Source organism: Bufo gargarizans, chromosome 2 (assembly GCF_014858855.1).
Source record: "Bufo gargarizans isolate SCDJY-AF-19 chromosome 2, ASM1485885v1, whole genome shotgun sequence".
Lineage (NCBI taxonomy): Eukaryota > Metazoa > Chordata > Amphibia > Anura > Bufonidae > Bufo > Bufo gargarizans.
Window position 1 is genome coordinate 321,813,931 of NC_058081.1, and position 18,223 is coordinate 321,832,153.

An 18,223-nucleotide genomic window follows, 5' to 3' on the forward strand; every position below is an offset into this window, starting at 1 on the left:
ACACGTCCGTGAAACATTGCATGTGTGAATGAGGCTTAACAGACCCCCAAAGATATGTCTAGATTAAAAATTAAACTAAATGTTACATTTATCTTAGGACTTGTTCACATCTACATTAGAGACTGCATTGGAGACCTCTGTTGCAAATTGTACTAAAATAATGGGCCAAATAGTGCTGTGCTACTTTCATCGAGTGCCACACTACAGAAACTCCATTATAGTCAATAGGATTCACCGAGTACTGTATGTGCTCTGTGATGGATTTAGCATGAACCTTATTGTCATTGTCCTCCTATAACAGAGTAGAACAATGGAAATAAAGAACCCCAATGTGCCTGTGTCTTAACTCCTTAAGGATTGGGCTTATTTTCACCTTAAGGACCAGGCCATTTTTTTTTAAATCTGACCAGTGTCAATTTTTGTGGTGATAACTTTAAAATCCTTTGACTTACCCAGGCCATTCTGAGTTGGTTTTCTCGTCACATATTGTACTTCATGACACTGGTAAAAAAATAAAAATGTACTAAAAGTTTCAATTTCTCTACTTCTATAATACATAGTAATAGTAATACCTACAAAAAATAGTTATTACTTTACATTCCCCATATGTCTACTTAATGTTTGGATCATTTTGGGGGAGGATTTTGGTGCCCATTTTGGGGGAGGAACTCTGCAATAACTACAAAAAATGTGATCTCCTTCCCTCTTTTGCACAGGTATTCTTGTTTTGTAGATCATAGATAGGAGGAGTAAACCAATTAGATAGGGTATAAATGATGAGTGAGTTGGATGGTATGATACACCCCCTAGAGGAAGCAAGGCGAAACGCGCTTCAGGGTTGGTTTGTTCACTTCTGGCCTCTGGTCTGTATTGCTCTCTTATGCTACTTTTTGCACTTATTTCTCAATTGATGATGGTTTTGTCCTTACCAGGGTATGCAGGATAGTATTCCAACTTATCAGGTTAATTCCTGTTGGGATTTCTCTCTGCAAGGTTACAGTAGCTACTGGTATGGCGACTTATGGGACTTGTGCAATATTTTTTGTAGCTAGATGATTTCATAGGTGCACTTTTAAAGATTTTAGTGATATGTGTATAACAATTATTACTGGCACAGCATAAGCTATGTAGATGTGACAATGCGGCCTTGAAAGACCAGGGTGAACTAATACTGTCATAGTACCTTCATGTATTGCTGCTATTTACTTAATCTTGTTAGCCAGATAGTTAGCACCTTACTCTAGCTCATATGGACTGCCTCTGAGGACGACTGATCACGTCACAAGCAGATCTAACATGGTCAAGGGTAACCTCATTGTTAATATGTGTTTAGATGGATTAGCACTTGTGAGGAATATGGATTAATATTTACTGTCAGCTATGTCCCCACACCCACCATTTGCTGAAAGATAGCAGAGGTAGTGAACTCCACAGGAGGGCCCTGCTTCAATGTCCCAGCCTTTGTTTACAATTTCACACCCCATTCAGACAGCATAGATCCGGCAGGAAAACCTCCCTGCAGGGGGTCTAAGCCATTCCCCAGTTCACTCAAATCTAGCAGACAGCATGGGACCGGCGATTTATAAGGAATTATGAATCGCCCGGCCATCTCAGGTGCAAAACAGATACACATTTTTGTCCCGGTGGCCACAATGAACGTGCCCATGGTCTTAGTTTGGTGGTGGAATGCCAAGGAAGGGAAATGTACATATCTCCCCACAGAAGCCAAATAACGGTACCATGTTTGGACTCTACCTGTAGCCGGAACCCAGGCGGATCTGTTGGTCCCAGAACCATCCCCCTGTGACGCTCTGGTCTGGAGCTATGAACCCTGAAGTGTTTTGTGGGTCATTTAATGCCAGCCCAGAATAGGGGGAGTGGACCCTTACCAGAAGAGGGGCCTGCTACAGTTTAAACGGCTTGTGCCAGCAAGCGGGCAGGTCTTTTTCTGAAAGGGAGTCACATTGTGCCATGTGTTTGAAGATACCTGGAAACTGCTGACATCACTGCCTCCACGTGACCGCAGCCAACCAAGGACTATTACACCATTATAACCCAAAGGAACATTCATCTACCCGGTAAGTGACTTGTACTTTGTGTAATCCTGTTTGTACCATACTACCTGTATTTGTAACCTCAGACCACTGTAAATAATCTGTGTATAGTGTTATATCTAGTGTGCCCGTAAGGCGATTAAATATATAATTTAATCTTGTGCTGTCTTGTATCTCAATCACGAATCCCCACGTCCGTGTTTCGGCCTAGTTATAAGCTACCGTGGGTTGGTTTCTCACCTTATATAATCCCGTTAGCGGACCGGGCTTATATCAAACGAGAAGCTGGTGGCAGAGTACCTGGGCTGAGAAAGCGCTGTTTCACTGTGGCAGTGAAAAGGCTCTCTCAGCTTGTTGCCTCTCTGTGCCCACGTGGACAGGAGGTGTCTGTGTAAACTGTACCAAGCTGACCTTACATGCTCCTCTGGGAGGGCGTAACGTCACGTCTTTGTAACCAGGGACTATACCACATGTCGTGAGCTCGACGTAGTTGACGTCAAGCGGGCATTGGGGGGGGTGGTATCCCTCAAAGTGGGATCGATATACTATTGTGAGTGAGTGTGAGACCTATACTCCCAGACATTAAAAAGACTACCAGCAGTAGATTTTGACACTGGAGTCTTAAGATCAACTCAACACTAGACAGTCTGAGTGCAAATACAATAAGGTGTGTGTGTGTGTGTGTGTGCATCAGGTTGCAGTCTGTGTCAGTGATCATCAGTTACAATGACTGCCAGTATCACAAGGAGCAAAGCTAAGGAGATGGCCAATGCTATGAATGGTGGCGGGGAGGATGCAGTCCAGATAGGGGCCTAGAGGAGGTGGAAGGCAACTTTATTCAAGGTGAGGGGGGGGGCACAACCAAAGCTCCCCAAGGAGCCAGTTGCCGGAGGTGAGGTCCGCGGTGGGCCTCACTCCACCTACCCATTCCCCCAGCCTGGCAAGCTTGGCTGCTCTCCTACAAGCTGCCCTGGATCGTCTCCAGGCCGGAGACCAGGCAGCCTCTGAGCTCCTCATGGCGGCTGCAGAGCGTCGCGAGCAAGCAAAGACTGCAGAATGTCGTGAGCAAGCTGCAGATTGACGCGAGCAAGCAGCAGCTGCAGAACGTTGCGAGCAAGCACAAGTGCTCCAGCTCCAACTCCAGCAGCCCTCTCTAGCCCAATGTGAGTCTCCAGAGATCCGGATTCCCAAACTGCGGGCGGGGGACTTCCCCTGCTGGACAAAGATGGGGACTTGGACACTTTCTTGTTGGCGTTTGAGATGGCCTGCCATTGGTACCAGCTGCCAGAGGACCAGTGGGTCAGATTCCTCACGCCACATCTCAAGTGAAACGCCCTTGAAATCTTTGGGTACCTGCCCAGCAAGACCATCCTGAGTTATGAGGACATCAAACAGGCTTTGGTCTGGCAGTACAACTTGACCCCTTGAGACAAATTGGAAAAAGCTCAGGAGTTTGCAGCAGGGTTCTACCCAGATCTACGCATGGGTCAATCACATGTGGGCCTTGCTGAGAGCGGTCAACCAATGGACCACAGGATTGGAGCTCACCACCGTCCAGCAGCTGAAGGAGCTCATCGCCACAGAGCAGTTCTCGTGGAATTGCCCGGATGATCTACAGCAGTAACTCTGCGACCAGAAGCCAAAGGGGGCCTCTGCAACAGCAACCCTGGCCGATGAATACACCAACAACAGGACTTCAGAGGCCTGGAACCTGTCTGCTGGAGACGGGGAGAGACACGCTGCTCCTACTACCCCTGCCCCTAAGCCCAAGTGGGCACCGGCTCCTGCTACACTTTCCACGTCAGTGGGGGAACCCCGACTTTGCTACTTGTGTAAGCAGCCAGGACACTTCAAAGCCATGTGTCCCCAGCGCCCGAGGGATCCATCCCAGTCATCAACACGAAAACTGTCCACTGTGTTGTGTGTAAGTGTGGGAGGTCCCTTGCCAATTTTCAATTGGTCACCGTGGGTCAGACCGTGGCCATGGGACTTAGAGACGGGCTGAGATGACTCTGGTGCGTCCTGAACTGGTGGCACCTCGCGATTTATAGCCCGGGAGATTCCTTACTGTATCCGGAATTGGAGGAGTGGAACCGGCACTGCCCGTCGCCAAGGTCTATTTGGACTGGGGCACCGGTCGAGGAGTAAGGGAGTTTGGGGGCATCCTCAAATATCCCTGCCAGTGTTTTGCTTGGGATGGATCTGGGGCGACTTCTGTCTAAGTACGTGGCCGCTGAAGCCCCGAGGTCTGATCCCCCCAGAATGTGATGTCATGTCCACCCCTGTTGATACTGTTATTGTTCATAACATGCCTGTTGATGGGGATGTGGGGGTGGGGGATGTAATGTGTGCCTCTCCCCTCAAGAGGGAGGGGGTCATTCACGCCAGCTGTGCTGAGGCCCCAGGGTGTGGCCAGCAAGCATGCTGGGACTTGTTGTTCACAGGTCTGGCTACTGAGGGGACAAGCAGGGGGCAGACAGCTGCGTGGGAGGAGGATGCAAATGAGGTCAGCGCTGTCCTAGGAAAAATAGGGCTTCCAGGTAACGTCTCAGTGCAGGACTCCTCCACAATCGGGATGTCCGAGGGCCAGGTTAGTCCGTCTGGACTGACAACTTGGTTAGAAGCCGAGGGGAAGCAGGCACTACCAGCGGTTGCAGCGGCCATGGCTGCTGTCACGCGCAGTGGGTGTGCTGGGGCCCTAGGGGTCCCTTAGAGGTCTGATGGCTTTCCCCCTTCTGACCAAGTGGCTGCAGAGTCAGATGGAGGCCAGGAGACATTTCCTGGGGACCTAACAGGGAACATGGCAGTCTCGTCTACTCTGGCCACGTCCGGTCAGGGGTTTCAGGGGACGTTAGTGGCTGATGCCAGCCTGAACGCTCTCAAGGAGCAAGCGGGACCGCCTCCCTCAGAATCAGACCTCGATCGGGTGGTCTGGGACCAAGGGCGGCTGTGCCGGGTCACGGTACAGCAGGGCTCACCGGAGGGGTGGTCTATGGATCGGCAGTTAGTAGAACTGGCAGGGGACGTGGCAGTCTCATCTATTCTGACCACGTCCCACCAGAGGTTTCAGGTGGTGTTAGGGGCTAGCGCCAGCTTGGAAGCTCTCATGCAGCAGGTGGCATGGCCTCCCTTGGACTCAGACCTCTGAGTGCGGTCTTGGACCAAGGACGGTTGTGCCGGGAAACGGTCCAGCAAGGCTCACCGGAGGCGTGGCCTAGGGGCCGACAATTTGTGGTACCTTATCCGTTCAGGGCGGAGTTTTGTGGATTGCGCACGATATTCCGATGGCCAGATACTCAGGGGCCGCTAAGTCAGAGGCCTGGACGGGAGACGTAGCCAAAGCTGGGGTATCGGTCATCAAGTGTGTTGTGCGCTTCCAGGAAAATGCGCAGGCCTTGTTGTGGTTGGTGCACAACAGTATGGGGCAGGCCCAGACCGCACAGAAGCGGGGGTACGACCAGGTGGCTTGTGAGTGGACCCACCAGGTGGGTCAGCAAGCGTGGATGCTGGTTCCCGTACCTCAGGACAAGCTTCTGGCGGCCTGGGAGGGCCCTTACCTCACGCACCAGCGGCTCAATGCCATGATGTACCTGGTCACCCTGGACCATACCCGTGGAAGGCAGAAAGCTTTCCCCGTGAAACTGATGCAGGCGCATCATGAGAGGGAGACAGGTGCCCTCCCGAAATGCTGCCCCTTCTGGGAACTGTTCAGGCAGGCTTGACCCTTACGCCACGAAAGTGCCAGCTGGGCATGAGTGAGGGGCCCCGGGCAGGCGGGGAAGCATTAGAACTGGAGCCCGGGAGAGTGGATGCCAGTGCATCCTGGCTCACCCCCCGGGACAAGCACCAGGTGACGCCCTTCTTGGGCACCACCGGGTACTATAGAGGGTTGGCGCCCCACTATGGTAGCCTGACGGACCGCACCAGGGAGAAGCTGCCCTCCACAGTCAATTGGACAAAAAACGACTGCGAGACGGCCTTCCAGGCACTGAAGGGCACCCCTTCCAGCATCCCGGTACTATAGGCAGCCGACTTCACGCGGCCGTTTATAGTACCGACTGATGCCAGTAATTGTGGCCTCAGTGTCGGGCTCAGTCCGGGTGACTCCATTGGTCAGGAACGAATGGTTGGTGGGTATGCGGGAGCCTGGCGCTCCAGCCGTACCACTTTGACATTTGCCATTATAGAGGGTGCAGATGGGCACACGGGGAACCACAGGAGTGTGCTTCCCCTGGCGCCCTCTAAAAGGGTGAGGTGTGAGGAATATGGAATATTTACTGTCAGGCATGTCCCCACACCCACCATTTGCTGAAAGATAGCAGAGGTAGTGAACTCCACAGGAAGGTCCTGCTTCAAAGCCCTAGAACTTCTTGCAGGCTGGGTGCCAGGTATGGGATATGTCTGTGTTTGTATTAAGCATAAATAATATTTATTGGTGGTGCAGTGCACCGAACCCCCCCAACCCCAGTATTAAAAATCAGAATCATTGGTAGCGCAGTGCGCCCCAACCCCCCCAAGTATTATAATCATTGGTGGTGCAGTGCGCCCCCAATCCCCCCCCCCCAAGTATTATCATTGGTGGTGCAGTGTGCCTCCAACCCCCCATTCCCCCAAGTATTATCATTGGTGGTGCAGTGGTAGTTCCGATCGGAGCCCCAGCAGTGTAAGCCTGGGGCTCAGATCGGTTACCATGGCAGCCAGGACGCTACTGAAGCCCTGGCTGCCATAGTCAGCTTTCTGCTGCTGTGTGCACAGAGCAGCAGGGAGAGTGTGAAGTCCTATTCACCCTGATAGAGATTTATCAGGGTGAATAGAACAAGGGATGAAAGATCCCAGGTTCTAGCCCCTAAGGGGGTAAATAGGTATTAACTCCTTAACCCCTTAAGGACTCAGCCCTATTTCACCTTAAGGACAGGGCAATTTTTTGCAAATCTGACCAGTGTCACTTTATGTGGTGATAACTTTAAAACGCTTTTACTTATCCAGGCCATTCTGAGATTGTTTTTTTTTTTGTCACATTGTGTACTTTATAACACTGGTAAAATGGAGTAAAAAAAAAATCATTTTTATTTATAAAATAAATACCAAATTTACCAAAATTTTTTAAAAATTTGCAAATTTCCAAGTTTTAATTTTTCTACTTCTATAATATATAGTAATACCTCCAAAAATATCTATTAGTTTACTTTCCCCATATGTATACTTTATGTTTGGATCATTTTGGGAATGCCATTTTATTTTTTGGGGACGTTACACGGCTTAGAAGTTTAGATGCAAATCTTGAAAATTTTCAGAAATTTTCAAAAAAACACTTTTTAGGGACCAGTTCAGGTCTGAAGTCACTTTGTGAGGCTTACATAATAGAAACCACCCAAAAGTGACCCCATTCTAGAAACTACACCCCTCAAGGTATTCAAAACTAATTTTACAAACATCATTAACCCTTTAGGTGTTCCCCAAGAGTTGATGGCAAATGGAGATTACATTTCAGAATTTCAATTTTTTGCCAAATTTTCCATTTTAATCCATTTTTTCCACTAACAAAGCAAGGGTTAACAGCCAAACAAAACTGACTCTGCGGTTTACAGAAACACCTGATATGTGGTCATACACCACTCTTCGGCCCCACATCAGGGCGTAGAGGGAAAGGAACGCTGTGTGGTTTATTTACACCATGTCCCATGTTACACCATGTCCCCCCTGATGCACCCCTAGAGTAGAAACTCCCAAAACGTGACCCTATTTTGGGAACTACGGGATAAAGTTTTTTAGTACTATTTTAGGGTACATATGATTTTTGGTTGCTCTATATTACACTTTTTGTGAAGCAAAGTAACAAAAAATAGAAATTCAGAAATGTCATCTCCATTTGCCATTGACTCTTGTGGAACACTTAAAGGGTTAACAAAGTTTGTAAAAATCAGTTTTGAGGGGTGTAGTTTCTTAAATGGGGTCACTTTTTAGAGTTTCTAATCTTGGGGTGTCCAGCAAAAAGTCCAGCAAAACTGCCTTCCAAAATCCATATGGCATTCTATTCCTTCTGCGCCCTGTTGTGCGCCCGTACAGAGGTTTACGACCACATATGGTGTTTTTCTGTAAACTAAAGAATCAGGGCCATAAATATTGAGTTTTGTTTGGCTGTTAACCCTTGCTTTGTTACGGGAAAAAATGGATTAAAATGGAAAATTTGCCCAAAAATACCTGTTTTGGCACAGTTTTTATTTTATGTTATTTACAACGTTCATCTGACAGATTATATCATGTACTATTTTTATAGAGCAGGTTGTTACGGATGCAGGGATACCTAATATGTTTACTTTTTAAAATGTATTTAAGTTTTATACAATAATATCATTTTTGAAACAAAAAAAATCATTTTAGTGTCTCCATAGTCTGAGAGTCATAGTTTTTTTTATTTTTTGGGCCATTGTCTCATGTAGGGGCTCATTTTTTGCGGGATGAGACGACGGTTTGAATGGTACTATTTTGGCGTACATATGACTTTTTTTCATTACTTTTATTACCTTTTTTTGGAAGTATGGTGAGCAAAATTTAAATTTCATCATTGTTTTTTTTTTATGGCGTTCACCGTGCGGGAAATGTAACATGACCGTTTTATAGATCGGGTCGTTACGGACGCGGCGATATATAACATGTGTAGGGAATTTTTATTTATTTTTCTAATCAGGAATAAATGTGTTTCTTTTATTTATTTATTTTTTCACTTTTTTAACATTTTTTTTACCCAGACCTACTTGGTTCTTGAAGATCCAGTGGGTCTGATGTCTGTATAATACAGTACAGTACACTATATAGTGTACTGCACTGTATTTAATTCACACTTTGAACAGCTCTCTGCCTTTAGCACAGATCTGTTCAGCACCATGGACAGCAGGATGCCTGAGAAGGCATCCTGTTGCCATGGGAACCTTCCCCGTCTGCCACAACTGAACAGACTGGGAAGGGGAGGGAGGAGGGCTCCCTCCCTCTTCACCTCTTCCTAACAGCGGTCCCTACGGACCGCGGCATGAGAGGGGTTAAAACGGCAGACATCTGCACAGATGTCTGCCGTTTGAATCGGAGTGTCAGCAATGATCGCGCACCCGCCCCCCCACACTGCCGCACGCCTCCCGCCCGCCTCCCGCACCGCCCGCAATCCTCCCCCCCGCTGCGCCCGCAGGCACAAAAACCCAGAGGGCTGCAGGGAGGGAGATTAGCATAGAAATATAGGCATTTTGGGGTTTCTGATCCCTGCGGTCATGGACCGCAGGGATCAAAAACTTGCACAAGCGCTAAAAACCACAGGTCTGAATTGACCTGCGGTTTGTAGCGATTGGCAATGCGGGGGGGTCACAGGACCCCCCTAGGCATTGTCACAGGGTGCCTGCTGAATGATTTCAACAGGCACCCTGTTCCGATCACTGCCGGCCGTGCGGCAGTGATCAAAACTAAACAGGACGTACCGGTACGCCCTGAGTCCTTAAGGACTCGGGAAACAGGGCATACCGGTACGCCCTAAGTCCCTAAGGGGTTAAGGACACAGCCTTATTTCACCTTAAGGACCAGGCCATTTATTGCAAATCTGACCAGTGCCTCTAAGTGGTAATAACTTTAAAACGCTTTGACTTATCCAGGCCATTCTGAGATTTTTTCGTCACATATTGTACTTCATGACACTGGTAAAATGAAGTAAAAAATAAATAAAATTTATTTATAAAAATAAAATAAAAAATTTAGCAAAAATTTGTAAAAAATTGCAAATTTCCAAGTTCCAATTTCTCTACTTTTATAATACATAGTAATACCTCCAAAAATAGTTATTACTTTACATTCCCCATATGTCTACTTCATGTTTGGATCATTTTGGGAATGATATTTTATTTTTTGGGGATGTTACAAAGCTTAGAAGTTTAGAAGCAAATCTTGAAATATTTCAGAAATTTTCAAAAACCCAAATTTTAGGGACCAGTTCAGGTCTGAAGTCACTTTGCGAGGCTTACATAATAGAAACCACCCAAAAATGACCCCATTCTAGAAACTACACCCCTCAAGGTATTCAAAACTGATTTTACAAACGTTGTTAACCCTTTAGGTGTTCCACAAGAATTAATGGAAAATAGAGATACAATTTCAAAATTTCACTTGTTGCTTTGTAAAAGTAAAAAAAAATATTAAAATGGAAAATCTGCCAAAAAAGTGAAATTTTGAAATTGTATCTCTATTTTCCATTAATTCTTGTGGAACACCTAAAGGGTTAACAACGGAACAGGGTGCCTGTTGAAAAAACCGCAATATTTATGGCCCTGATTCTGTAGTTTACAGAAACACCCCATATATGTGGTCGTAAACTACTGTACGGGCACACGGCACAGCGCAGAAGGAAAGGAATGCCATATGGTTTTTGGAAGGCAGATTTTGCTGGACAGTTTTTTTTTTTTGTTTTTTTTTTGACACCATGTCCCATTTGAAGCCCCCCTGATGCACCCCTAGAGTACAAACTCCATAAAAATGACCCCATCTAAGAAACTACACCCCACAAGGTATTCAAAACTGATTTTACAAACATCGTTAACCCTTTAGGTGTTCCATAAGAGTTATTGGCAGATAGAGATGAAATTTCAGAATTTAAATTTTTGGGCAAATTTTCAATTTTAATCCATTTTTTCCAGTAACAAAGCAAGGATTAACAGCCAAACAAAACTCAATATTTATGTCCCTGATTCTGTAGTTTACAGAAACACCCCATATGTGGTCATAAACTGCTGTACGGGCATACGGCAGGGTACAGAAGGAAGGGAATGCCATACGGTTTTTGGAAGGCAGATTTTGCTGGACTGTTTTTTTTTTACACCATGTCCCATTTGAAGCCCCCCTGATGCACCCCTAGAGTAGAAACTCAAAAAAAGTGACCCCATTTTAGAAACTACGGGATAGGGTGGAAGTTTTTTTGGTACTAGTTTAGGGTACATATGGTTTTTGGTTGCTCTATATTACACTTTTTATGAGGCAAGATATCAAGAAATAGCTGTTTTGGCACCGTTTTTATTTTTTGTTATTTACAACATTCATCGGACAGGTTAGATCATGTGGTATTTTTATAGACCAGGTTGTCACGGACGCGGCGATACCTATTATGTAGGCTTTTTTTAATTATGTAAGTGTTAATCAATGATTTCATTTTTGAAGCAAAAAAAAATCATGTTTTAGTGTTTCCATAGTCTGAGAGCCATCATTTTTTCGGCAATTACCTTGGGTAGGGTATGATTTTTGCGGGATGAGATGACGGTTTTATTGGCACTATTTTGGGGTGCGTGTGACTTTTTGATCGCTTGCTATTACACTTTTTGGTATCGTGACAACCCTTAGTAAGACATGTTTTTTTTTTTTTTTCTATTTTTTTTTTATACCGTAATATGTATTTTAAATTTGGCGCCAATTTTTTATTTATTTGGCTCCTAAATTTTCCAGCTAATGGCAGCGCTATGCAGCAGAAAGAACCGTTGGTACCTCTCTGCAGGCAGCCATTCTAGCTTGGTGACTGCTTGCAGAGAGGACCTGTGCCCCTCTGTGCTGCTCGTTGTCGGCTGGAACTTGCGGTACTACCACATAAATCACTGCTTTTCATTCAGAGCTTTTCAGAAGACGAAGAAAAAGAACATCTGGAACAGCTGTAGTGATCTTTGGCTCATCTGCAGCTGTTTCAGATCCCCATTCCCTGTCCCTGTCTTGTGTGGGTCCTGCACCTGCTGAGCGCCGGTCAGTACTGTCAATTACTGACTGCGTCTGCTCAGGTTTAGTGCCTTTCTTTATTTTTTTTATTTTTTTTAGCCTTTTTTCCTAAATTTTTATCTTATTCTTTCACTTTTCTGTTTCTCTTTTCTTTCTCTCTTTTTTTTCTTTATCATAAATGTTATTTTAATTCATTCATTACAAGCCCCCTCACGTGTTAAATCACTACATACACCCCCCTGACACTTTTCACTTTACATGCACCAATAAAAATTAAAATGTCCAATTCATCCCAGAGAATGTACTCAGCTGAAGAGGCATACGCCATCCCTGCCTCTGAAACTGAGTCTGCAAGTGAGGGAGAAGAGGTTCCACATTCCTCTACTCCTCTACTCCATCATCGTAATTTAGTGATGAGGGACCCTCAAGGAGACGTGCCAGGCGAGATGAAGTAGCCCCCCCCCCCCCATGATCCCCTATGGTATGGTCCACACCGCCTGAGGATTATGAGCCCCAAACTCCAGAGTTTGTGGGAAACTCTGGAATCCAGATTGACTGCACGGGCTTCACAGAAATAGATTTTTTCAAAATCTATTACTCTTTTTTTTTTTTAAACAATATTTTTTTATTTAAAATCTATTTCTCTGACAATCTCATAAATTTGATGGTGACCCAAACAATTTTGTACGCCCAGCAGTTTATTTCACAAAACCCGCCATCCTCATATGCTATGAAAGTAGCCTAAGGTGTGGTACAAAAAGCTTGCCGTATACATTGTACAGATGACAATGTACAATGCGTACATTTTACATCGAGCTGCAGGCCACACAGGAACTTTCCTTCGGTTTCAAGAGGTGGTAATCAAGGCCCTAATTTTCTAAAGTCAGGAATGGGAGGGCCCGAGTACTTCAGGAGGTCATGGTGCCCGTGTTGTACCAGGACAACATTTCCCTGGTGAAGTGCCACAAACAGCAAAAAGGGGAAAGACCCCAAAAAGATGTCGGGTTTGTTACAAAAGGGGAATACGAAAGGACACCATTTATCAGTGCGACACCTGCCCTGATAAACCAGGCCTCTGCATGAAAGAATGCTTCCGAACCTACCGCTCATCCATGGATTTTTAATTTCATCCTTTATGTACCCTGTAATATTTCCATATCTCTGATTTAGTCCACCTCACTTGCATACCCACTTTCCAACAACCACTACATAATCTTTTCTGTGAGACACCTGTTTGGTAAAAGTTACCCTTTCTACCACTTAAAATGTTTGTACGGGGGTGCTCTTTCCAAAAAGGGGTCACTTCTAGGGGTTTTTCATTTCTGTGGACCTCTGGAAAGTTTTTAAATGTGACATGGCAGCTAAAATTCATGTCTGCCAATTCAGGCCTGCAAAAAACATATTTTGCACTTTGCCTGTAGCGGCCTGCTGTGCGCCAATACAGCAGGCTACGAGCACATATGGGGTGTTCGCAAAATGGGGAGAAAATGGGGAACATATACTGGGGTGCATTTTCTCATTTAACCCCTTGTGAAAGTGAAACATTGGGGTCTGCTAGTAATTTTTCATTTTTACAAATGTGTGCTTTGAAATCCTCTCTCTAGTATTTCTGCCTTCTGTGAGACACCTGTTTGGTAAAAAAAAGTACCCTTTCCACCACTTAAAATGTTCCTACGGGGGTGCTCTTTCCAAAATGGGGTCACTTCTTGGGATTTTTTTTTTTTTGGGGGGGGGGACCTCAGGAAATTTTTTAAATGTGACATGGCAGCTAAAATCCAATTCAGGTCAGAAAAATCCATATTTAGCTTTTTGTATCTAGAGCCCTGCCTTGCCCCCATACATCATTTTATGAGCACATATTGGGTGTTGGCGTATTCGGGCGGAAATGGGGAACAAAATGTTGGGTATCCCTTGTGAAAGTGAAAAATGTGGGTGTAAAGCAACTTTTTCTGGGAAAAGTTGTCATATTTTATTTTCACAGCCAAGCGTTTCCTAATTCTGTGAAACGCTCGATGGGTCTAAGTGCTCACTACACACCTTGAAATATTCCTTGAGGGGTCTACTTTCCGGAATGGAGTCACTTTTTGGGGATTTCCACTCTAGGGGTACCCCTGCGACATAGTTCCCAAAAGCCAATCCTGCAAAATCTCTCCTCCAAAAGCCCTATGGCGCTACTTCCCTTTTGGACCCTGCCATGCACCCATACATCATTTTATGAGCACATATTGGGTGTTTGTGTATTCGGGGAAAATGGGGAACAAAATGTGGGGTGCATTTTGTCCTGTTACCCCTTTTGAAAGTGAAAAATGTGGGTGTAAAGCAACTTTTTTGGGGGAAAAATTGTAATTTTTGATTTTCACAGCCAAGCGTTTCCTAATTCTGTGAAACGCTTGATGGGTCAAAGTGCTCACTACACACCTTGGAATATTCCTTGAGGGGGTAGTTTTCAGAATGGGGTAACTTTTTGGGGGTTTCCATTCAGGGTTACTTCAGAGTGTGTTCAATTGCAAGATGGCGCCTGTGAATTATTCCGGTGAGATCTGCCTTCCAGAAGCAATTTGGTGCTCCTTTCTTTCTGACCCCTGTGGTACGCCCATATAGCAGTATACAAGCACATATGGGGTATTGCTGTAATCAGGAAAAAATGGGCAAAAAATTAGGGGGTACATTTTCTCCAGTTCCCCCTTTAGAAAGGGAAAAATATGGACCTAAATTCCATTTTTCTTTAAAAAAAAAATTCATTTTTCATTTTTACAGCCAATTCCATGTTTTACCTTTTGAGGACAAAGTTCTCACTGCACATCTTGAAATATTCCTTGAAGAGTTTAGTTTCCAGAATGGGTTAACTTTTGGGGGATTTCCACTCTAGGGGTACCTCAGGGTGTCTTTATATGCGACATAGCTCCCAAAAGTCAATCCTGCAAAATCTGTCCTCCAAAGGTCCTATGGCACTACTTCCCTTTTGGACCCTGCCATGCACCAATACATCATTTTATGAGCACATATTGGGTGTTGGCATATTCGGGGGAAATGGGGAAAAAAATGTGGGGTGCATTTTGTCCTGTTACCCCTTGTGAAAGTGAAAAATGTGGGTGTAAAGCAACTTTTTCTGGAAAAAATTTACATTTTTAATTTTCACAGCCAAGCGTTTCCTAATTCTGTGAAACGCCCGATGGGTCAAAGTGCTCACTACACACCTTGAAATATTCCTTGAGGGGTGTAGTTTCCAGAATTGGGTGACTTTTTTGGGGTTTCCACTGTAGGGCCACCTCAGAGTGTCTTCACATGCGACATAGGTCCCAATTACCATTCCAGCTAAATCCGCTCTCCAAAAGCCATATGGTGCTCCTTCCACTCTGAAGCCTGCTGTGCGCCCATACATCAGTTTTTTAGCACATATGGGGTGTTTCTGTAAACCCCAGATTCAGGGTAATAGATTTTAAAATTTGTTTGGCTGTTAACCCTTAATGTGTTGAAGAAAAAATAGATTAAAATTTAGAATCTGCTAAATAAAGTAACATTTTTAAATTCGTGGGGCACCTAAAGGGTTAACAAAGTTTGTAAAATCTGTTTTGAATACCTTGAGGGGTGTAGTTTCTAAAATAGGGTGACTTATGGGTGGTTTCTAATATGTAAGCCCCAGAAAGTGACTTCATAACTGAACTGGTCCTGAAAAATTTTGGGTTTGGAAATATTGTTAAAAATTTTAAGATTTGCTTCTAAACTTCTAAGCCTTCTAACGTCCCCCCCAAAAAAAAAAAAATTTTTCAAAATGAGCCAAACATGAAGTAGACATATGAGGAATGTAAAGTAATTACTATTTTTGGATTATTATAGATGTTTTAATATCTATTATAAAAGTAGAGAAATAGACATTTGCTAATTTTTTCAAATTTTGGGTACATTTTGTATTTTTTTTATAAATAAAAATGAATTTTTTTGACTCTATTTCACCAGTGTCATGAAGTACGATATGTGACGAGAAAACATTCTCAGAATGGCCTGTATAAGTAAAAGCGTTTTAAAGTTATTGCCACATAAAATGACACATGTCAGATTTTCAAAAAATGGCCTGGGCAGGAAGGTGAAAACAGGCCCGGGATTAAAGGGGTTAAATACTGATAATCTGTAGCGACTCTTGGGGTGTCATTTTACATATACCCATGCTGGGTGAGATAAATATCTTGGTCAAATGCCAACTTTGTATAAAAAAATGGGAAAAGTTGTCTTTTGCCGAGATATTTCTCTCACCCCGCATGGGTATATGAAAAATGACACCCCAAAACATATTCCCCAACTTCTCCTGAGTACGGCGATACCACATGTGTGACACTTTTTTGCAGCCTAGGTGGGCAAAGGGGCCCACATTCCAAAGAGCACCTTTTGGATTTCATGATAGGCATAGTGAGTTCATGGAAGTTTTTATTTTTTGTCACAAGTTAGTGGAATATGATGATTTTTTTATTTATTTATTTTTTCTTACAAAGTCTCATATTCCACTAACTTGTGACAAAAAATAAAATATTGTAGGAACTCGCCATGCCCCTCACAGAATACCTTGGGGTGTCTTCTTTCCAAAATGGGGTCACTTGTGGGGGAGTTATACTGCCCTGGAATTTTAGGGGCCCAAATGCGTGAGAAGTAGTTTGAAATCAAAATCTGTAAAAAATGCCCTGTGAAATCCGAAAGGTGCTCTTTGGAATGTGGGCCCATTTGCCCACCTAGGCTGCAGAAAAGTGTCACACATGTGGTATCGCCGTACTCAGGAGAAGTTGGGGAATGTGTTTTGGGGTGTCTTTTTACATATACCCATGCTGGGTGAGAGAAATATCTCGGCAAAAGACAACTTTTCCCATTTTTTTTATACAAAGTTGGCATTTGACCAAGATATTTATCTCACCCAGCATGGGTATATGTAGAATGACACCCCAAAACACATTCCCCAACTTCTCCTGAGTATGGCGATACCACATGTGTGACACTTTTTTGCAGCCAAGGTGGGCAAAGGGGCCCAAATTCCTTTTAGGAGGGCATTTTTAGACATTTGGATCCCAGACTTCTTCTCACGCTTTAGGGCCCCTAAAAAGCCAGGACAGTATAAATACTCCACATGTGACCCCATTTTGGAAAGAAGACACCCCAAGGTATTCAATGAGGGGCATGGCGAGTTCATAGAATTATTTTTTTGGGGGCACAAGTTAGCGGAAATTGATTTTTATTTATTTTTTTCTCACAAAGTCTCCCTTTCCGCTAACTTGGGACAAAAATTTCAATATTTCATGGACTCATTATGCCCCTCACGGAATACCTTGGGGTCTTTTTTCCGAAATGGAGTCACATGTGGGGTATTTATACTGCCCTGGCATGTTAGGGGCCCTAAAGCGTGAGAAGAAGTCTGGAATATAAATGTCTAAAAAATTCTACGCATGTTTTGGGGTGTCATTTTACATATACCCATGCTGGGTGAGATAAATATCTTGGTCAAATGCCAACTTTGTATAAAAAAAATGGGAAAAGTTGTCTTTTGCCGAGATATTTCTCTCACCCAGCATGGGTATATGAAAAATGACACCCCAAAACATATTCCCCAACTTCTCCTGAGTACGGCGATACCACATGTGTGACACTTTTTTGCAGCCTAGGTGGGCAAAGGGGCCCACATTCCAAAGAGCACCTTTTGGATTTCACCGGCCATTTTTTTACAGATTTGGATTTTAATCTACTTTGCACGCATTTGTGCCCCTAAAATGCCAGGGCAGTATAACTACCCCACAAGTGACCCCATTTTGGAAAGAAGACACCCCAAGGTATTTCATGATAGGCATAGTGAGTTCATGGAAGTTTTTATTTTTTGTCACAAGTTAGTGGAATATGATGATTTATTTATTTATTTATTTTTTCTTACAAAGTCTCATATTCCACTAACTTGTGACAAAAAATAAAATATTGTAGGAACTCGCCATGCCCCTCACAGAATACCTTGGGGTGTCTTCTTTCCAAAATGGGGTCACTTGTGGGGGAGTTATACTGCCCTGGAATTTTAGGGGCCCAAATGCGTGAGAAGTAGTTTGAAATCAAAATCTGTAAAAAATGCCCTGTGAAATCCGAAAGGTGCTCTTTGGAATGTGGGCCCATTTGCCCACCTAGGCTGCAGAAAAGTGTCACACATGTGGTATCGCCGTACTCAGGAGAAGTTGGGGAATGTGTTTTGGGGTGTCTTTCTACATATACCCATGCTGGGTGAGAGAAATATCTCGGCAAAAGACAACTTTTCCCATTTTTTTTATACAAAGTTGGCATTTGACCAAGATATTTATCTCACCCAGCATGGGTATATGTAGAATGACACCCCAAAACACATTCCCCAACTTCTCCTGAGTATGGCGATACCACATGTGTGACACTTTTTTGCAGCCAAGGTGGGCAAAGGGGCCCAAATT